Source organism: Uloborus diversus, chromosome 3 (assembly GCF_026930045.1).
Source record: "Uloborus diversus isolate 005 chromosome 3, Udiv.v.3.1, whole genome shotgun sequence".
Taxonomy (NCBI): domain Eukaryota; kingdom Metazoa; phylum Arthropoda; class Arachnida; order Araneae; family Uloboridae; genus Uloborus; species Uloborus diversus.
The window spans coordinates 90,930,441-90,953,734 of record NC_072733.1 but is presented as its reverse complement, the minus strand read 5'-3'; the positions used below and the strand labels follow the sequence as shown (position 1 = coordinate 90,953,734).

The following is a 23,294-nucleotide window of genomic DNA, read 5'->3' as shown; positions in this document are numbered from 1 at the left end:
AAGAGAAAACGACTATAAAATGCTATTCTTGTTCATTTGTTGGGGGTGTTTAGTCACTTGGTTGTTGCAATTTTTTGTATCTAACCCCTCCCCAACCAAACCAAAAAATGGCCTACACTGCAAATAATCGGTACACATTTGAAACTCTTTAAGTGTTCCAGTTGCCTGAATATGTGCTAAAATGTATTTCGAATGTGCTATGTACAAAGAAATGAAGCTGAAATGTTTTACTAATCCGTTCCATTATAAAGAAAACGTTCCAAAAGTGCACCGAATGTGTTTTGCTGGGAATCTCTATTCAGCCGAAGTTTGGGAATACACTTGAGAACACATAGCGCGCAGATTTGAGAGTGCTTATGAAATCACTGCTTTCTTAGCTACGCCATGTTTCTAAACAATCTGGATCGGCCGCAATCATTTTCGTGATATTTTTGAATGCTCAAAAGGTACGCCACTTTCCTTTTTTATGTTCTTTACAGATAATTTTGTATTTGTACATTTACTGAGCTTTATACTTTTGTTTTAAATAAACTAATAATTTACCATACCGCTTAAGTTTTGAAACAAAATGAAATCCTGTGGATTAAAACTGTGTGGTTACGTTAAGACTAATGTGTTACGATTCTAATTTTGAAACTTGACGATTGATTTAGGGCTCCTGTCCTTATCTTTCGATTTAGATTTTTTTAAGAGCATCGAAATTGGAGGTTTAAACAAGGGCTCCTAAACTACGGGTTATGACCCAAAAACATTTCTAATGAAGGTCGAAGGGCATTTCTTACACCGTTCAATTTCAATCTTAAAAAAAAGCATCTCTTTCATCTAAATGCTTTTTATAAGTTCTGTCATCTACTTTTTGTTTTTACAACTAGTTCAGGTGATTTTATTTTTCTGGTTAGCAATTTTTTGAAACGTTAGTATTTTTGCTTGTAAACATCCCATAAGATCGATAATCTTGTGCACAACTTTTTGTTTTAACAAACCGAAAAAGAATGAATCGCTGGAGGTTCTGCGGCTTAGATTAGGTTAAACTTGAATATGATCGAAATCTACCACAATAGTATGAATGAGATTCGAACCTAGGTCCAGGGATCAAGATTATTCTAAGTAATGATGTTTGACAAAATATATTGTCTAATGTTTCATATCAATCAATTTTATCTTGAATTTTGAGGATAAAATATTGCGTACCATTTAGCATCTTATTTATGGATAATCAATTTTATTATTGTTGCAGTTAAAAAAATCATGAAATTTGAATTTCATGATCGATGTTTTGCAGAAATGCCAAGCAAAGTATTGTTCGAATGAATAATCTGAGTTCAAAACATTAGCTAAAAATCTTATTAAGTATCTTAGTCAAATTTTTGAAATCATTAAAGCAATTAGAGCAAACAGGAAGCGTTATATAAATGTGTGTTTTGAGTATGTACAATACATGTATCGGGTCTCGTGTTCTTAAAAATGGGGTCATGACACAAAAATAGTTAAAACCGCTAGTTCAGAAAAAAAATGCTTAATAATTTTTTCTTTAACCTCACTTTTTAATTTGCCGTGTGATAAAAAACATGTGCATAAAAAATTTCACCCTTTATTTATTTGAAAAAAAAACTTTTAGTTCTTCGTAAAACAGGTACAACCTGATAACGTAAACACAAAAACATTTTTTTTTTTTTGAACCATGAAAAGTTCAATGAAAGACTTAGTAAATATTGTTGGATAACTAAACGTGATGTACGTTGCAATGTAAAAACTATTTCAATTGTAATTTAGTTGCTATATGTTCTATCACATTGAAAGATAGATTAAGGGTAACCACAGACTGAGGAAACAGGAAGTATCAGAACTTTTTCTGAGAAAAATGTCGAATTCAATATTAGTAACGCAAGTTTAAGCCATTTTTACAGTTCTGGAAAGGGCGTGAGGAGATCTCCCTCGGAGATTTATCTAGTCTAAAATATGTTTAAGCTGTCTTTGATTATGTAAAGATGGGGAAAAGTATGGAGAGAGGGGAAGGATACCTCTAGGAAAAAAAAGCAAGAATGCAGTTTTAAAACTGTACATTTAGGGCATTTTTAAGGAACTTTGGATTTTATGTTCCGGGGTTCATTTCAGCTAAAAATATCTTGAAGCTAAAATGTTAAAAACATTTTTGGAAGGTAACTTAAGGAATAAGGGTATTATTAACTACAATATTTTGAAAATGTTTTTTTAAGTATAGTTCAAAGCTATCTTTGGTGATGTTAGAGAAAGGAAACTGGTTGGAGGGGGGGGGGGGGCTCAGGAAAATTGTAAAAACTGATGCGTCTAAAACATTTTAGCTATCTTTGATGATAAGGAGAAAAGGAGGAAGACAGGTATATAGGGGCTTTTTTCGGAAAAAATATTATTATAGAAAAAATAGTAGGGGGATGTGATGTAAAGTGAAATTGCTAAGCTGGCTAGATTTTTTTTTTAATGAACAAATTGGATTTTTTTTTTTTTTTTTGAAAATCACACATTAAAAAGAAAAAAAAAATTAAAAAAAAAGTTGAAATTTTTCCCTTTTATTTTTTTCACAGAAAGAGTGAAAAATAAAATATTTTTCTGAATGAAAAATGTTCTATTCACTCATAAAAAATGTATTTGTTCAAATGAATGATTAAAAGAAGGGTAGAATGAATAATAAAAAGATAATGAAACAATGAACGAATACTTAAATAAATAAAATACTTAATACATGAAGAAAAATAAATGACCGTATAAAATAGTAAATGAATAAGAAAATGTGTGAAGGCATGAATAAATAAGTGCATTAATGAATGAAGAAATGTAAATAAATTAATAAATGAATCCGTAAGTGATTTTGTAAATAACACTGCGCAGCAAAAAAAAAAAAAAAAAAAACCCCTTCAAAATGCTTCTGACATTTTGTCGGCTGTTTTTTATGTAGAATGACACCCTGAATCCGAATATGACCTCTGTCCCCCCCCCCCCCTATACGTACCAATTTTGTTTTTTAAAGGACCCCGAAGTTTTTTTCAATTTTCTTTAGTTTTAGAGCAATTAATTTTTTTTTGGAGGTGAAAGGAGGTTTATATTAACTGCTATCATTGTTTTGGTGGGCAAGAGAGGTTCAAAGTTCAAGATCATAAACACCGATCGCAAAAAGGGGGACTTGGGGGGGAGTATAACCTCTCAAAATAAAAGAAAAATCACGAAAAACGGTCTTTTTATTCTGATTTTTTAAAAAAGATGTGTGTAAAAAAATTTTCGGAGCAGAATGAGAGTATAAGACTAAGCTTCTATGACTCCTATGTCCAAAAAATTTTCACGACGTAAAAAAAAAATAAAAAAAATATGTGAATGTCGCACGTTGCATACGAGTTGAATCGCAGGTCTTCATTCAAAAAGGCATTCCTCTGGCTGATTTCTATGTAAAATGACCCCTATGACCCCTTGCTTCCAAATACAACCATCTTTCTCCCTATCACGCCCAATTTTTTGAACCTACCCCCTCCTCTCCCGCGCCATTTTTTTATTTGAAGGGGGGAAAAGAGCATTACAATAACCGTAAACATAATTCTGAATGATTAGATATGTGCAAAGCTCAAAATCTTATGAATATGTAGCAAAAAGGAAAACAGGGGGGGGGGCACCCCTCCAAACACACTGTGGAGCAAAAATTACTCTCAAATGCTTCTGAGGCTAATCCGCCTGATTCTTCTGCAAATTTACCCCCTGAATCCAAAAATGATCTCCGTTATCCTCCTACATGTACCAATTTTTGTAGAACTCCCCCCTTTTTATTTGGGGGGGGGCAAGTTTTTTTTTTTGCTATATATGCACAAGATTTAGAACTTTGCACATATCTAGTCATTCAGAATAATGTTTACGGTTATTGTAATGCTTATTTTCCCCTCAAAATTTAAAACAATAAATGGCTCTGAATCGGGGGAGGGGGGAGGTTCTAAAAAGGGGGCGTGATAGGGGGAAAGATGGTCGTATTTGGAAACAAGGAGTCATTTTATATAAGAATCAGCCAGAAGAATATCTATTTGAATGAAGACCTGCGATTCAACTCGTATGCAACGTGCGACATTAAAAAAAAAAAAAAAAAATTACATCGCGAAATTTTTTTTAGACATAGGAGTCATAGAAGAGAGTCTTATACTCTCAACCGAAATGTTTTTTACAAACATCTTTTTTAAAAAAGCAGAATAAAAAGATCGTTTTTCGTGATTTTTCGAATATTTGGGGGGGGGAATACACCCAAGTCCCCCCTTTTTTGCGATGGGTGTCCATGATCTTGAATTTTGAACCTCTCTTGCCCATCAAAACTATGTTAGCAGTTAATATAAAGCTCCTTTCATCTCAAAAAAAAAAAAAAAAAATCACGTATAGGGTGAAAACGGAGGTCATATTCGGATTCAGGGGGTCATTTAACGTAAGAATCAGCCGTCGAAATGTCAGAAACATTTTGAAGGTTTTTTTTTTTTTTTTTTTTTTTTTTTTGCCGAACAGTGTAATTGAGTGAGTAAACGAAATAAACTATTTCATTTTGTCCCATTCACCTTGCCAATATTAGAAATACAAGTGAGCTTACAATTAACTGAAAAAAGTAAAAAATACCGCATTAAATATTAGAAGGTCTCAATTAATATTTAAAATGTTAGTAGCAATAATTTTATCATTTTATTCTTACAAAAATAATTTTTTACTTACATTAAAATATTACAATATGAACGTCCTTTTTTGAAAATTGCCAGTATCATTAATTTTAAGCTCTAGATGTATTTTTTTCCTGATTGGAATAGAGTACATGTGCTACTATATAGTTAAAATATTACGAGATTGTTGGTAGTAATAGAAATTATTTCACCATTTCACTTTGCCCCACATTACCCTATATCCTAGAAATAAATGTATAACGTATTGCTTGTGTTCTCGTAATTAAGCGTATGTTTGTTTAAAAAAAAAGCTTTTTCTAATTTTTTTTTTAGGTAATGGTTTACCCGGTTGTAGAAGAATGATAGTTTCAAGCTTCGTTATGTAAATTTTTTAATGTGTATCTATAAAGTTAAATAAATTCATTTTAAACATATTGTGTTTAATGACTAGATAAGTTTGATCAACTCAGTTCAGTGTTATGTGCGTAAGTTTGAAACATAAATCCCATGCGTATTTTAAATTTAGCTGCATTAGTTAATGAACTTGATACTAGCTGTCTGATTGAGTTAGAGCTGAATGTATGTTATTTAGTTGCCATCTGGAGATTAAATGCCACACGATAGAAGCTAAAAAGAGTACTCAACCAGTCACGTCTTAAGAACCGATACGGCCACACAATTTTTGCACCAATGAATTTTCATACACAAATCATTTCTATTTTGAAGCAATTAGTTTGCAATGTAATAACAATCACAACCTTAGTATTACATGTTGCCTTTCAATCAATAATAAAAGCCATTATTAATTTCAGGATCCAAACCGCACCCCTTAAAAACAAGCACAAACTTGGAAGCTTATACAAAAGGTTTGTACTCACCTTTGGCGGGAGGGGGGAGGGGATAGAAAAAAGGCAAATGAATGGAATTTCAGTTAAATCTCATACGGTAATACCTTTTCCACAGCTCATGTTTTAATGTAGTACATTTTTTCCTCATTCAAGAAATAAATAAATGTTTTGAATAAAGTTTCTACTAATGGTAAAAAAAAAGGGCTACTAAACTGAAAGTGTATGCCAGGCACTGACGACTAAGTAATTTTTTATTTATTTTGTTTTTCGCGAACACGTTTCTTCCTTATGCAAGGAACTAAAACTGAAAATAATTAATTGATAATTGTCATTGCCAGATATACGATTTTTCCGAGCTAGGGCAAATCTTGAAACTGATGCTCCTACTCATTCTCCTTCAAGTTTTATATTGAGTTTCAACGAACCCCCCCCCCCCCGGAAATAGAACAAGTTTGTTGTCCCCCAAAAATTGTCTCACGGGGGAAAGGGTCCCAACTCCCCCCTTCGCCCCCCAGATCCAGCGCTCATCGTTTTAGTTAATATTCAAGGAAATAATTAGTCATTAAAGAATTCCACTGCACTTACATTAAAAAAAACACAACTAATGTTTAAAGTCATTGATCAAATACCAAGCAGTAGATCACTGAATAGCAAAGTAGCACGAATTCAAAGAATGAAGGCAAATTTATTTTGATCTTGAGAAATTAAAATTTTTGAAAATGAAATTTATGAAGCAACAAACTGAAGTTATGTGAGCCTTTGTTTGTACACTTTTGATTACTTTTTACAGTATGGATTAGCTTTGAAAACTAAAAAATGGAAATTAATATTTTAAATGTATGCAGTTTCTGTACTAAGTAATATTGAGCACTACATTTTCCTGCAACCTTTTTATTGGTAAACATTGTTCGTGTGCAATTCTGCTGTAAGCTATTCAATTATCTTGGAAATATCATTGTATTTTAAATTTTCATAGTAGCTATGCTGACTAATAATTAGGTTCATCTAAAGCCTAAACCATCTTCAACCTGCAGTCTCGAAATTAACAAGAATTTAGTGCATATTTATAATTTCTAAAAGCTACTTTTATATTTGTGCGGTAGGTATCCTCGGATGATATTAGTGCGAAGAAATTGTTCTAAAACGCATTCTAGAACCTGTACCTGTATGTGTCCCACCAAATGTTCAGTGAAGTGTTCAAAAACGTGTCTTTAACGCGATCCTATAATTGCTTAAAAAGTGCGCTAAAAAGAATGCTGGACTAAATATATATTCCGAACTGTGTTTCTAGAAGTGTTTTGGAAACTGACCCAAAAAAGTGTTCTAAAAAAGGGGACAAGTGTACGTGTTCAAAAAATGTTTTAAAAAGTGATCTTAAAACGGTTCTAATAAATGTTCCGAAATAAGTGTTCCAAAAAAGGGGACAAGTGTCCGTGTAAAAAAAGTGTTTGATTATTTGCAGTGTAGTACCATTGAAGTTCACACATTTAAAAACAAAACGAAATCAACTAAAATTATTTAAATGTCACGTTCAAAATATCACAACTTTAACGACGTTATGAAACTTTAAAAGGAAAATTATGCTTAGGTGTGTCGACTCACTGGTCTGTCTACCGTATAATGCATGTAGTGATTTCCATCGGTTGACTCTTTTCTTTTTTTTTTTTTTTTTTTTTTTTTTTTTTTTTTTTTTTTTTTTTTTTTTTTTTTGGTGCCGATTACTTTAAAATAAGAGACTCAGCGGATAAAAAGTCCGACACATGTTTTCCTTCTTTTTCGTTTTTCGTCTTGTATGAGTGAAAACTGTTCCAATGGGCCTGAAGCCAAGAAGATTTGAACAAGCAGAAAAGTCCAATTCTATAAAAGCATTCTATTTGAAGATAAAGAGGAATTTGATAGCAGATCTCGGGTAAACAGAGTAAAAATGTTACAAAGAGCAAGTTGAACAAAATGCATTAATTGCAATGGATTTTTTATTTAGTAAATGAAAAGTTATAGAAAGTGAAATTTATTAAATTATTAAATACTCATTGTAATGGATGAACTATTATAAGTCGCAATTCATGTTTTTTGAAAGATTTAGAGAAAGCAAAGCTGCCATGCTTCTTATAGACGGAAAGAAACCATTGAACTCGTATAGTCTCTAAATTTCGACGAGAGAATAAGCATATAAATAGGGAGCACTACGTGTTAAAATGTAGGACTAGTGGTGAAAGAAAACTGAAATAATTAACAGACAAGAATTTCACTTATTTTTATCTGGTTAGAAGACTTCTGTAAAGTTCGATTTATTTTTGCTTTTAAACGATGTTACTGGCTGTCTAAAAACTGGTCAAATAAGTTTTGTGCTGCAGTATGATTTTAGTGAAAAACCAACGTAAATAAAGCAGATTCTGAAGAGAATTCAGCATATTGCAATTTCGGGCTGCAATGGCGTATCTTTATCAATGCAAAAAATCTCACCACACAAGAAGAAAGTCGTGAGAGAACTGAAATAGCTATATGCTGTATTTTCTTCAGATTTTGTGCGTTATTTACGTTGTTTTTTCAAATTCATAATACTGGTTATGTTAAAATAAAGCATGAATTTCAATTTCAGGCTTTTTTTTCATTTATTTTATATTCATTTAAAGCTGTTTATATTTAAAGCTTTTTACTCGACTACGACGAAGCCACAAGAAAGGGTTGTGATTTTAGCAGTCTATGTATGATTGTATAGGCTACATTTTAACCGACTTCAACAATAGCAATAGACGATTTTTTTAAAAATTATTTGGAGTTTAACAGTTTTGTATTTACGTATGTTCAACCGTAGTGAACTATTCATCAAATTTTAATCAATAGGAGGGTCAATCGATTCGTTATTGTGGCCCTAGTAACATAGACTACATTTTAACCGATTTCAACACTAGAAAGTTCGAGTTTACCATGCAAATCTCGATTTTTACTTTTTTTTTTTTGCGCGCGCGGGTTTTAAATAATTTTTTTACTAGCACGACTAAAAAAACAAAAGGAAAAAAATAAAAACGGCGTTAATTACCATTATAGGTCTTATTAAATAAGATCAATCTTTTTTAATTAAAATTTTCTACCAAACTAATATAATAGCAATTAATTAAATTTACCGTTCTTGTATATCAAACTAAAATGCTTGCATGCTACGTGTGTATATGCTCTCTCTCTCTCTCTCTTTCTCTCTCTCTCTCTCTCTCTCTCTCTCTATATATATATATATATATATATATATATATATATGTATATATATATATATATATATATTTACTTATTTATTTATTTATTTATTTATTTTACTGCATTTGAATTGAATAACGCTATTAATGTGAAAGTGACATAGGAATTCACTAGAACTAAATAAATAGGAATATCTTACAAATCAAATGACTTGTTTTACTCAATAAAACGATGATATTAAACAGCACCTACCTAGTTTCTTACCTTTTATTGTTTTTTGTTGTAGTCGGGTTTCAGTTTTTTTAACTTTTTTTACTTGCTTGCAGCATTAATATTATTTTTTGGACGAAATGTGATCAGTGCACCTAGTTCAATGAACTATTAAAAACATAAAACTGATCTCACATTCACAAAAAATCCCTAAATGCTAATGCACACAATTACTCTCAATACATAAATAAACAAATATCCTTTCAGAAAATGATTCTTTCGGAAGCTAAGTTATGCTAAAATTGCCCACAAACTGAAAGAAGCATCTTCTCTGTCACCAAAACCTTTTCTCTGGCGCCTAAAATTTTAATTTTTGTTTACAATATATGTGTATGTAATATTATCCAGAAATAACTTGCTTGGAATATACAGCTTTATTGACCGGTAAAACACTCACTGAATTTATATAAATCTGTCAGCAATCATATTGAATAGCCGTACAATCATTTAGTATATTCCATACAGTCCATTAACCAGATTGTTAAAGTCTCTTCAGCAAAGCGAATCTTCGAAGAACAGTAGTTGCACACAGGCACCAAACCAAAGGTTCCTTCAAAGACTCGGTAGCATCGCTTCTTGAATAATGAAGCTTCAATTTTATGCCTCTCATAGTTTATTTCCAATGGCCGTAAGCCATTACTGGAAAACAGATTCGCACATTTAGTTGAATCAGTTAGTGCCTGCATGTTCGGCAAGTGGGCGCGGAACCAATGAACAGTAACATTGGCAGTGAAACTATAGCTGGAGTCCTATTACTCAAATCAAAATTTACGACTGGTGAGTATCGAATTCATATTGTGAAATTTCCTTCAGGATTTTCTGAGTACACACTGTAGGACTATAATATTCACCTATTTGAAATTTGGAAGTACTTCGGTTTCGTAGAACGGAAATGATGAAATCGTTTGAATCTCTAAATTGAAATTGTGAAACATAAGAAAGGCAGTATTATAATTATAAAGACATATGTCGTTCAATTGATTCATCATACAATATTTTTAGTTTTCAACGAGTAAAAGATATCAGTTTCTATTGCTTTGGAAAATTTGTTAAAATATATCAGCAAGTTCTTATAAAGAAAACATTAACTTCAGCATGAATATCGAAATGCCCTAAGCAAATACTTCCATTACTTCCTTATTTGGTCATAAAACAATCCGTACGAATTTGAATTTTGTATGCAATCCATAAGACATTCCATTTGCTCTTTTATCCATTTTTGTAAGTATTAAGCAGCCATAAGACTTATTATTAGATGCGGCGTTTAGTATCAATATCAGACCAATCAATTTTTTAAAAATTTAAGCATTTTACGTTGTGCCCATTTAATCTTTCCAGAAGATTTTTTTTTTTTTTTGAATAGCAAATGGTGTAAATTATATTTTCCCTTTCGTTTAAAATTTCGTTTCTAATTATTTACAGATAAAAATTAATTGACTCAACTTTTTTTTAAGTAAATCGACTTTTTTTGCAATTTTCTATTACAATTTTAATTAAATTCATACGGTATCTCAACTTTATGCCATGTAAGGTAATGTAAGCCAGTGTGAAATAGTTAAGATTATGTATATATAAGAACCTTTTCCCAAATGTACAAAATGGAAATTCGTTTTGAAAAGTACATAGAGAAACGAAATTGTATTTTATAATCATACTCGCGTCGAAACATTTCTTTTCATTTTTGGCAGTAAATTTGTACCTTCAAAAAAAAATGTGGAAAATGTGCGCTTTTATTTTTAATCGGGAAAAGTGAAACATAAAATAGTTTTCCAATGAAATTCTTTCTGTTTGATTATTAAAATTATATTTGATTAATGGAATTAGTAAGTATAATAAGGAATGACTTAATAAATAATGGACCAATAAATGACTAAACAAATAAATATATGAGAAAAAAAATAAATTAGTGAATAACAGTGAAGAAAAAGAAAATAGATGAGTGAATGAACATATATGAGTTATTAAATGAATAAATGAAGGAACATAAGAGAATTAATTTACTAAATGAATACTTAAAGATAGAATAAGCAAATGAAGGAACTTCACTTCGCCCCGCATGCACCACTTGGCTAATTGTATAAGATATTTAAAATAAAAATAAGCTTAATATTAAAAAACAAAACTGCACCAAATATTAACGGGTCATTTAATAGTATTTAAGATGTTAATAATACTTTTTCATTTTGTACAACAAAGTTTTTGACTTAAAATAAATATTACAATATAAGAGTCAATTTTTCAGAATTGCCTGTGTTATCATATGCTTAGATCTTGAATGGTAACTTTTTCCTTACTGGAATGGTGTACTAGGTTACTACATAGCTGAAATATTACCAGATATATGGCACTAAAAATGGAGGAAATATTTCACCATTTTAATTTGCCCCACTTTCCCCTACAATCCTGTAGAATCCAAGATGTGGTTTGATTAAGGAGTATTTATTACTAAAATATTGCTGGTCTTACCCATTCATTTTTATAGTGGTCACATCGTTAAGGGTTAAAATGTTTTTTGAATTAAAACGGGGTTTTGGTAGCAGTTTTTGACCTGATTAAGAGGAATTCATTTCAAATCACTTGGTGACGTGCTCACATCAACAAAGATATGCCAAATTAGAAAAGAAAAACACTGCTGAAAATGTATGGGTTGTGCTGGTTTTGATACTAAATGACTCACATTAAAAAAGTAATAATTTTAATATAATTATAGGACCTTTAACAAAATTACAATTAATATTTCATCAATTCGAATTTTGTTCAACTTGATCTACGTTATGCGTTAGAAAACATTTACTGAATGGGTTAGTAACAAAATTCAAAGAGCACTGTCGAAGGGCACTGTCTAAATTCTAAAGAATATAGATGAAATTATACTTTTAAAAAATCTCAAACTGACCAAAAGAAGAAAACACTACTCACCAAAAGTAATCAGCGAAACGAATCTTAAATTGCAGCTGAGTAAACTTACAAAAACTGAGAAATTTCAAATTCGGTGCACAGAATATGCTTAAAATTTTTCGGAAAACTTTGAAAGTCAATTATTTATTTTACTCTTATTTATCATTATTCCTTATTATTATAATTTTCATTATATCGTTTTCATTATTCTTAAAGAGGTATTAAATTTTTTATCACATAAGTTCAAAAACAAAAGCATACGTATTTTATTTGATGTTTAAGATTTAATGAAAAAAATAACAAATAGAGAGATATATTGTTTAAGATTTATTTCAAAAATTTAACAAAGTTAAAATACATTTTGCAATATCATGCAATGGTTTTTTGATATATTTTACTAAAGGAAAGAGCATTAAGTCTTTTATTTCTGGAAGTGAAAAAAGTCCTTTTTCCACGCAATTGAATATTTTTCAAAAAATGTTTTTTCTATATAGAATTAAATTTTCTTTGGGTTACCATAATAGTTTAGTGTGTCATGAATATGTAGTGGTCGTATTAAAAGGAAAATTAAGAAAACTGTGGGGAAAAAACAAGAATCAAAAATAGCAAGTCGAATTATCTTATAAGCCTGTATATATAGGTTAAGTCAGCAGAAGTCGGTAAATGTGTACAATATCATATTTTTTACGATCGTAATGGAGCAAAAGCTAGTATTGTGAGTTTCTTAAGAGTTAAAATCTAGCTTGCAAAATAAAACAGTTAAATCTCAGAAATGTATTAAAATCCCTTTTTCTCGCAAATGCAATAAAATAACATTTTAATTACAAACTTGCACTTCAAACACATAAAATTGTTTAATTTAAACTCCAAGGGGAGTGTTGAGAAAAATTGTTGAAGTCAGATTTTGAAACTAATTAGGTCCCTTGGGCAAAACGCGCTTAAAAACAGAAAATTAGGAGGAAGTAAGACTAAAAAAGGGGAAAAATTCTTAATTTGTCAGAATTTGAAAACAACTTATTTGACATGTTTCTTCTCTTTAAAAGAAACTCTTTTCTCTGATAAAAGAGATTTTCACGATATTTCCAATAGTAACGCATGTATTTAGAGTTATAAAATGGAAGACTGCTACTGGAGCGATTTTTGCTCTAAGTTTATTTCGTTATGTCTAATTTATTGATGGGAATAAAATCTTTAAGGAAAAATACAAGTTTCAAAAACTAGATGTTTAAATGCAGAAAGGGATGAAAAAACCAGTTTTATGTACCCTTCTACTTGTTGCAAAACATATATCTAATTTAAGAGATAAAAACAATTTATTAATAAAATGTTTTCAATTTTTCAAGTAACTAAAGTTGTTTTTACAAGTTACTTTTAACGACTAAAGTGACTGTAGTTACTTTTTACAAGTGAAGTAGCTTTAGCTACTTTTTACAAGTAACTAAATAATAAATATTTTAATGAAACACAGGGTAAATGATTAGTTATGGGCACCAACCAGTAATGCGCAAGCCTGCTCAGTCTTGTATTTTCAATATCAGGTTTGAAATTGATATTCCAGGAACAACATCAGTCAATTCTCAAAATATCATCTTTCAAGAACACCCTCAGCACATGTTTTCCAAACATAATTTTTATGTATGTTTGGAAAATATGTTCGAAATGGATAAAACACAATCTTTTTTGCATTTAAGTTTTTAAATGGTTTCTTTCAGAAGGGCCTGACATTACTGTTTCTTGTCAGATCGCAGTTTTATTGGTACGTACTCAACAGATTGTTCTCTAGCGTATAAGTACAAGGTAGGATTCAAAAATTTTAAGACTGATCTCAGAACTAGAAAGTTATTGGACATTTAAGTACAGCGGATTAAAATTCTTCAAAATATGATCCTTCAGCATCAACACAGTGCTGCTAGCGCGTCTTCTAGTGTTCGTAGCCCGTCTGGAAGTCCTCGTCGACATGCTGTCAAGGTCTCTCGTCGAAGCCTGCTGGACTGTTGTTTTTTAAGTGAATACAGTCGAATCGCTCCCTTTTTAGGCCTGTCTTGATTCGGGGGGAAGAGGAAAAAGTCTCTTGGAGCCAAGTCAAGGTTGTATCAATGCTTGTGTCAAGTCTTGTGTCAATGGCAATGTTGTCACGTTGAATTTGACCAAAACTTCATCGGCGGCGCGCGACGTGTGAGCGGGCGCGTTGTCGTGGTGGAGAATCTAATCGCTCTTGATCGCCGGGTGGACGTGGCGGACCCGATCTGTCAAGCGGCAGGGTGCTCTACTTAATGCTCCATTTTCGTATCTCCATTGACCGACGTCAATGACACGCACTCAAGCAGCAAGCGATACGCACTTTCCAGTGTTCAGAAGCCAACTTCCGCAGCTTCCGTTCGTTCACCGACGCCCCCCACTACTTCCCCAGTCCGCGCGCGCGCTCCTTCTCTTAAAAAAATCAGCCTTGAAACTTCTGAATTATACCTTGTATCTGTTTGCCATTAAATAAAATACTTAAGAATTCTTTTAAGCTGATGTGCCAATAACTTGTCAAATAAAATTAAGTATTCCTGTTTTAAGCACAAATGACCATAATTGATTAATTTGCCATTATTTAGAATTGAAAATGTAGCATAAGCTAAACTTTGCAGACGACAAATAGATTTTTGTTGTCTTCAGACGAACCTTTGAAAAGCTACTTGTTAGTTATGCATGTTTTAATTTTAATGTTGCTCGAATTGGTAAATTGAAATTTGTACATTTTGTAGGAAAAATAAGCATTTTCGTATGATTGATTTTTTTTGGGGGGGGGGAGGGGTGTAGTTATTTACGGAAAATAATTGAAACCAGTTAGCCGACCATTACTAGTTTTTAGTATGCCCCTAATTTAGTGAGTGTCACCACTACTGGTCAAACCAGTATAGTCCAATTTATGTAAGAGAACATCTGCAAATTATAGTTGGAAATGAATGAACATTTCATAGGTATTAAAGTGGCATTATTAAGTTCAAACACTGTGAGAGTTAGTTTTTTAGACTGCAACAGTACAGTTCAACAGCAATCTAAATTTTAAAAAACCTTAACCATGCTCTCAACTAGCTGTTTACCTACTAACGAACAAAGGCGAAAAATGTTTTTTTTTATTTTTCAAGAAATGTATCATGGACGATTTCTAACACTATAATAAAGCTGATGTTAATATTTCTGTAGCAAGTCAAATTATTTCGTTTAAAAGCTCATTAATAATTTTGGTATTACTTCCTGTTATGTGTTTTCAACAACTGTTTAACTCGATTTTTTTTTACAGAGAACCTTGCTTCTGCAACCTAAATATTTTTTTTATCAGGACGTCATTTATTTCTACTCTGCCCATCTATTTATTTCGCCCTTCTTTGTTTTTTAATCGTAGTAACAGCCTTTTAAAATATAACATACCTCGTAAAAGTTACGATTTCAAAGCAAAAAAAAAGAATACAATATTAATAATAAATGAACTTTTTTAAAAAAAGAAAAAATCAGGAAAATGAAACATCAAATAGGCCAATTTCCTTCTGAAAATACAATTTAAACTTTTTGTTTTAATTTTTAGAAGCATATTGCGTAAAGTCGTAATGTGTCTTTCTTTTCGTCCTCGCAATTCGTAGAAATGCAGTTCTTATGGGTCTTTTATGCACTCCAAGCGAGGCAAGAAACTTTGAGTATAACCTCAAGTGATGGAAATGTTTCTTTGAAACTGTTCACATACTTTTGTATGCTCTTTAAACCCATGTATATGAGCATTTACCCCTTTTTTTTTTTTTTTTTTGCAGACACATGAGAACCATATGTTTACCGTATTATGAAATATTTTTAGTACAATACTTGCCCCGTATTAAAATAACATTAGCTCTAAAAACATTTGATTTTACAAAGCAGCTAATTTATCTACCGTCATATCTACACCAGTAAATAAAAATATTAAAAACTTAAATACTCTAAATTGAACTGAATCCCTAATTTATATTTTAATATTTTAAGTTTATAAATTCTTTTACATTTTAGTTCGAAATCCAATTGATATGTTAATTAAACATAAGGTTCATCTTTTTATCTACATAAGGGTCTTATAATATTGGTGTATGGTTGCTTGATTAACAGACTTTAAAAGTAAAAAAAAAATCATTACCTTTTGAAAGTTTACAAAAGTTTTTGTAACTTTCAACATTACTTCCTCTTTATTCGAAGGTGCATCATCTGACATCAAGGGTTTTTCTCATCTATTGTAGAGGGGCAAATTCGACACTGTTAAGTTCCTCAGCTTCCGAAACTGATTCCTCTACTTCTTCCCATAACTTTGGATTTGTCTGTTGCAATTTTTAACATAGTATAACTGTTTTTCTAATAATAATGTTTTATAATATCTACACCCCAGATGATTGACTTTTTAAAACTGATTAAGATTTTATTAAAGGTTTCTTTTAAGATTTTTTTACATTGTAATGATTCGATCCTCTGAAATTTCATTATAAAAAATAGCTGATTTTTTAATCCAGTGTTTTTATATGTGGCGGTTACTGTGTCATTAAATCTTGCTAATATAACAATTTGTAAATGGTCTTTAGTGAAAACCTTAATTATAAAATATGCAACAAATTCCATGCTGAAGTGTTTGAAAGGAGTGTTGAATTGAATATGAAGAGTGAATTTAATATTGATGGATCAAGAAAGCGACAGCATTTTTATTTCTTACTTATAATATTTGTTTTCTGAAGGAAAAAAAATAGAGCAAGGGTTTTCTATACACATTAACCGAGAAAAAACTTTCCCTAACTTATTGTTTCACATTTAGTTTGTTTTTCAAAGAACAAAAAACGAATTATTTTGTTTTTCTACTGCGTACACTGCTTTAATGTATTACATCCAGCAATGGCAAGTTGTTAGTTCAGTTGGTTAGAGCGTCGTGTTATATTGCGAAGGTCACGGGTTCGAACCCCCCAAGTGTCAAAATTTGTTGTCTTTAACGCCTTATTTTCCTGCGCAGAATTAAGATTTAAGTTGCTTTGAGCATACAATCAGAGGTTATTACTGGACCAGTTGGCTCTGTCCCCTGCTCGCTTTGCTCGCGAACCCTCATCCGCCACTTCCGGATGACAATTGATGATCTTTTATTATTTCGCCCTGGATGTTCTCAGTACATCCAGGTGTAAGGATATCCCCAGGACATCCTTAGGACGAGATGTCCGGTCCTTAAAGTTTAGAGGGGTGAAACAAGGCTTCCCCTGGATGTCCTGTATATCAACGGTTTCAGTATAGACCCGGTAGACATTGACAGTCCGGATGAGATAGGATTACAGACACACACACAGACATACGTGCACAGGTATTAATGGTACAGATTTTGAACCACAGTTGTGTTGCATTCAAGTCAGAAAAGAAACCGTTTATTTTAACATATTAAATGGCAGTATCTTATATATTTCTTGTAACTTTTTTTTTTGTTCATACGCCATTATTTCCCTAATGTTTCATAAAGAAGACCTAATTTTAAAGTTTTTTTTCACTGCTCTACGTAAAAAAGAAAGAAAAAGAAAAGCAATTCACATTTTGGTTGTTTTTCAAAAAGTAACTTTTACAACTTGGATTTTTGAATTCCCTTTGTCAATCGCGATTGCTTCTCACGAGACAGCTAGTTATGCATGTTGCCATTACTTGCAATTGCAACATTTGTCATTCGACATACAATAGTGTACATGCTTCTAGAGTACGAAATACGCTTTTGGTTCAGTAACGGAAAACAGTTGTAGTTATGACTGAGCTGTAAGTAACGTAAAGCGAGGAAAAAGCATAACCATGTATATTAGTTAGTCAACTCTAAAAACCTTTCCAACATTTTAGGTATTTATCCTCAGTGCTTTACCCGTAGCTCATTGCCTATACGTTTTGCAATTAATTACATGATATGAACAGATAGAACAGCCATATAATTAAACGTTTAGCTGACTAGTACTGGATAAATAACGGTCAATAAAGATACCACAGTTTTGTGTTTTTCTTCCAATGCATTAGTAATATACGATAGTACTAGCAATTCTTCAAAAGCTTTCTGTACCGAAAATGACGTTATTGCCATTTATTAGTGACAGAAATCAGTACAGTAGATGTGCCTTCAAAAATTCTACTTGAATGTGTGTGTGTATGCATTATTCAGTGCAGTATGTATTTTGAAATTATTACATAGCGTGCGTATTTGGTTTTAAAATTAATTTCTGAAAAAAATACGCATGAAGAGAAATCTTTCTATAAGCTGTCTTATTTCCAGTTCTTATATCTGTGCTCATTAAAACTTTATTGCAAGTAAATTGAAATTAAAAATCATGCATTCCATCAGATCATGTACAATACATTGAAAATTACTATAAAAATATAATAAGCGTAATCTGTATACATAGTGACTGTTAGTCTACACAGCATTAAAAAAACCAATAAAACGTTTGGCGCTATTTAGAAGTTCATTCAATATCATTAAAATTAGATACGATACATTTTTTATTCCAAGATTCTCCCCTTAGTCTAAGAAATAATTCATCGCCAACTCCCGTATTACCCTCTTGGAAGTCTTGAATTTCTCATCGAAATTGAATCTGGTCTAAAAATTGCGTTCTCTGTAACGGTTGCTTGCAGGCACTACGGAGAACAAATTTAATCTCACAAATCGTGAGGATAACTTTCATTTTTTGGCTATTCTTTGGAAACAAAATATAAAGAAACAATTTCCGATGGGATTGTTTCAACCAATCCTACACTTTGGGGTATTGCTTTGTATATATGGGGTGTCCTACGAAAGCAGAAGAAACTTTGGTCATTCTCTTTTATTTCGTAGGTAAAGAAGTGCGCATCTTGGTCTTTGCTCTTTGATCGCGAGCCTGAAAAGCTAAAAAGGTGTTTGGGTGTAGTTTGAGGTCTCTTTATATACAACAATTTTGAGTAAAATTCAGTTGTATGAAACTGTTGGATGAAATACTAATGAAACTAAAATAGTTTACTCTGTTTAGTATTGGTATATAATATAAAAGGTTTGTGTTTCCTTTTTTTGAACGCGAAAAGGTCTATTTGCTCGTAACTTACAGTAATGATCTGTCAAACTTTTATGTTAGAGTACTTTCACAATTCAATCGCTCGAAACTACGAGGTTAACAATGCTTTGATAACAGTTGAGGTCATAATGCATGTCTCTTAGTATTTCTTATTTGGTGTATGTTTTCCAGTGATTCAATCGAACACAGTTTGACTTTAATAAGTTGACTTCCAATTTTTTGAGGTTAAAATGGCTCCATTTGTTGAAATAAGGGTGAAGAAAATCGGTTTGATTAATCGATAACGATTATCAATGCTGTGTCAAACAAAGAATTCCTCCTTTTTCTACGCAATTATGAATGAGCTTGTTCAAGGTAAAGGAGCTTTTCACAAAGCCCGCATACACGCAATTATTGCTACTAGTGTTATGTAATGTGTCTTAGTGTAATGTGAAAACGCAATTATCTAGAAAGTTGGTTCATATGTCAATGTGAAGAGCATGAGATGCACTACAGAGACATTAAGTGAACAGGTAAAATATTTGCCGGAATATTTTTGATAATCGACATTTATTTAGAAACTTGCAAAATATATCAAGATGTCGACAACGAGTTGCAGGTTTGCTTGAAATTATAGAAAACCCAAATTAGAGGAAAATATCAGCAGGAACTCATAAGGACTACAAAGTAAAGGACAAAGCAAATGCGAGAGCTATGGCAGCGTTTAAAATAAAATTTGAAACAAAAACCGTTCACTGAAAAACTGTATTGCAAACCTTTACAATACAGTACATAATACATTTCGTAATTATTTATTTTTTAGTTTTAACTGAAGTGAGTAATAATAATTAAAAAAAAACTTTTATAATGAAAAAGTAAATGCATTTAAACTAATATAAGTTTTGCAAGAGTACTAATGTATTTCATAAAAGCTTGGGTGGACCTTTATAGCTATTTTTGCTGTTTTTTTTTCCTCTCTTCTTTTGGTTAGACTCAAAAAAAAAAAAAAAAAAAAGACCTGAAAGCAATGCTTAGAAATTGAATTTACATTTAGATTTCACTGAAATAAGTAAAGAAAAAAGAAAACCATAACTGCTAAATATAGAAAAAACATAAATGAATATAAATAAAAATAAGTATGGCTTCGTGGGACGGTAAAGCGCAATATCTGCAGAAATGCGTTATTGAGATTTAAAAAAAACGCATTTTAAACTCCACACTAATAATAAGAAAATGCTGGAATTAGACGTTTACTTCGTGCTTTTTTCCTGCAGAAACCAAATAAGTCAGCTTGTACAAGAAAATAACAGTGCAATGTCTGACAAAAAAAATTAAAAACATTCCTAATGCGCTTTACCTATTCACGGTACTATACTGCTTTCACGGAAAATATGAACTAGATGTAAATCAATGGTAACGTCACACACGTGTTTGGCTAGGGCAACAAAATTGGCTCCAAGTTGGCGGCGAATGTGAATACTGTTGTTTCATTCCATAAAAAAATCCTCAAAAGTGGCCCATAGTGTCAAACGTTCTGGCAACCTGTTTGTTTACTTCTGATCTATCTTTTCCACGAAGTCGGTATTATTCATTTAACACAGATGCGTGCTTTGAACGAGCATTTCCTTAGATTTTATTAATTTATTTATTTATTTTCAACAGTCTCGGAAGTTATTTTAAAGAGAACTGCTTAGACATTTGGATTTACATTGTGATTTCGCTGTAAAGAGCACAGTATAATAATAATAAAACCATTTTATATATATATATATATATATATATATATATATATATATATATATATATATATATATATATGCTAGCATAGCATAGAATAATAGTGCTAATCCGTTTCATAAAGGCGCTGATCTTGAATGCGAGTTTAGCTATTTTTAATTATTTTTCTCTTTTCTTTTGATTAGACCCAGAAAAATATTTCTAAAGCATTGCTTAGAAATTTCGATTTACATTAAGATTCCACTGAAATGAGAATAATAAGAATACCGTAACTGATACATATAGTAAAATTGTAAATGCATTTAAACTAAAATAAGTATGGCAATATTATTAATCCGTTTCATAAAGAGACATCTCATGCACTCAACGAAAAATACATACGACACTAGTTAACTTGAAGGCTTGAAAAACAAATGAGAAAAAATGAGGAAGGCGGTCAAGGAAAATGCGGTGTATCACAAAGCATAAATCATCGACCCCACGGGAATAGGTGGTGTGTATTATTTTTAGATTAAACGGAGCAGCCGATTTGCAATTTGTCACCTCCACTCCATTATGTAGCTTAAGTGCGTATTAATACAGAGTTTATTTTGGAACAGTACATTTATGGATTTTAAACACTGCCAGATAAACTCTGGGGATCTTATCTAGGGAAGTAACCGTACGAGTGTAACAAGCAAAACCACTCTATTAAATAAGTCCCGATCGTCATTACAATAATGCATCGCAACAGGCTGTGCATGTTCGAGGATCTTACTGCGGTTAATTAACGTGTGAAAATTGGCTGACTTAGATTACATTGGGAGCTTCGGCTTGCCAAATTTTCTTTAGTGGCTGAAAGCTTTTCCGAAGTGAATAATGTTTAACATTGTTTTCCTTTAAATCAGTTCAAAATGTTAAAATGTTAATAACTCAAAGCACTAACAAGGGATGTGGCACGAGTTAGAACATGCAAAAACACATGAAAATTTTTCTCGGTAAGTTGAGCACGCTGTTCAGTGCTGGTTTTATAGCATTTGATCGATTGTGGCTCTTAACTAAACACCTTAAAAAATTGCCAAATGTATTACCAATTTGGAATTAGCAATGCAATCACTTGAATGAAAGTTGAACACAAATAATCTTGTCGGCGGTGCGTTTCGCGAACAAACGGAAATTTATTATTTGACTATGTTGAGCTAACTGATTTCAGTGAAAATGGTAATGACCATCACCGCTGACGAAGTCATCTGGTGAAATGAGTGCAACGCAGCACTTGATAAATTGTGTTCCTGCACTGAACACATTAAAATTAAAAAATATTTTAACCAGCTGTATTAAAAATTTAAAACAATCAATTCTATCACTTAAAGTCAGCTGGTCAAATGCGCGAATTGTAGCACTTGATCAATGGAATGCTACGTTTCGCGCGTTATATAGTGCATTTCGTGCACTATAAATATATATAAGTGGCGTACCTAGCATGGGTGATACCCGGGGTGGAAATTTATGGTGTCAACTCCCCCCTACAAACACAAAAAAAAAGTTTTATTATTCTATGTAAGCATGAAAATCGTACAATTTTCAGAAAAAAATACATTTGTGTAATAGTGAAATTTCAAGTGGTATAATGTACAAAAGACAAATAAAAACTATGAATGCTTTTTATATAACTTGTCCTAGATGCATGTGTGTGTCGAGAGGTCAAGAAAGAAAATGAGTTTATGGAATGGATGACCCCGTGATTATTTCAAACACATAGAAAGATAATTGTTTTCAGTTTTTTGGTATGAGAGGTTACTACTAGGTCTAAGTATTGACAATATGAACCTACTCCTCAGTACAGTGTTCACACCATAATGTGCGGTGGTTAAAAAAGGGGGTCCAGGGGTTCACTACGGATTTTTTTTTAATTTGTAGTCTTAAAAATGCATATTAACTCCATATTTTTCAAAAACTTGCCATTCCACCTTGGATATCACCCCCCAGACGGGTGAAACCCGGGGAGGACTGCATTAAAAATTAAAAACGTTCAACCCAATCACTTGAACGAAAGTTTAACATAAATAATCTTGCAAGAAGTAGCGTTTCGCGAACGCACGAAAAGATGTTGAGCTAAGTTGAAGGAGTTAAATTTAATGAAGATGGTTACCTATTTGCCATACTAAATGTTTGCAATAGTGGCCTGACACTAATTTAAGAATTATTTTTTTGCATTGTTCGTGCTTGTTTGCAATTGTTTCATTTCATTTTTTGCAAGAAAAATCGCTCTTACCATTTGAAATATGGTTATATTTTTTGCTCTTTGCTGGCATTTGACATTATTTTGATTTTTAGTTTCACTTTGTTCCTACTTGTTTGCGATTCTTTTTCTTTTTATTTTGTTTTATTTATTTATTTATTTTTGTCAATTTTGGGATGGTGGTAAAAAGATCTGTTGATCAAAGGCAGCGTTCTGCTAAAAACTATCATGAATTGCTTTTACGGAATCACTCGAAAATTACCAATTGCGATTAAGCTAGTAAACTATAACGACAATTCGTCTCTGGTTCACAAATCAAGCAAAATCGTGCGACAAAATATTGTCACATTACTTACAAAATTACGTGTCAAGAATAAAGACGTTGGTTTGAAAGGTATTTATTGATAGTATTACTTAATTTTTGTGCATCATTTGATGTGAAAAA

At 31.8% G+C, this 23,294-nt stretch overlaps 1 protein-coding gene across 1 annotated transcript in view; it reads right to left on the bottom strand.

Moving 5' to 3' along the window:
* Nucleotides 1-23,294, bottom strand: part of LOC129218844 (uncharacterized) — a 130,425-nt gene that overhangs the window by 27,947 nt on the left and 79,184 nt on the right. The gene's annotated exons all lie outside the window — the stretch shown is intronic.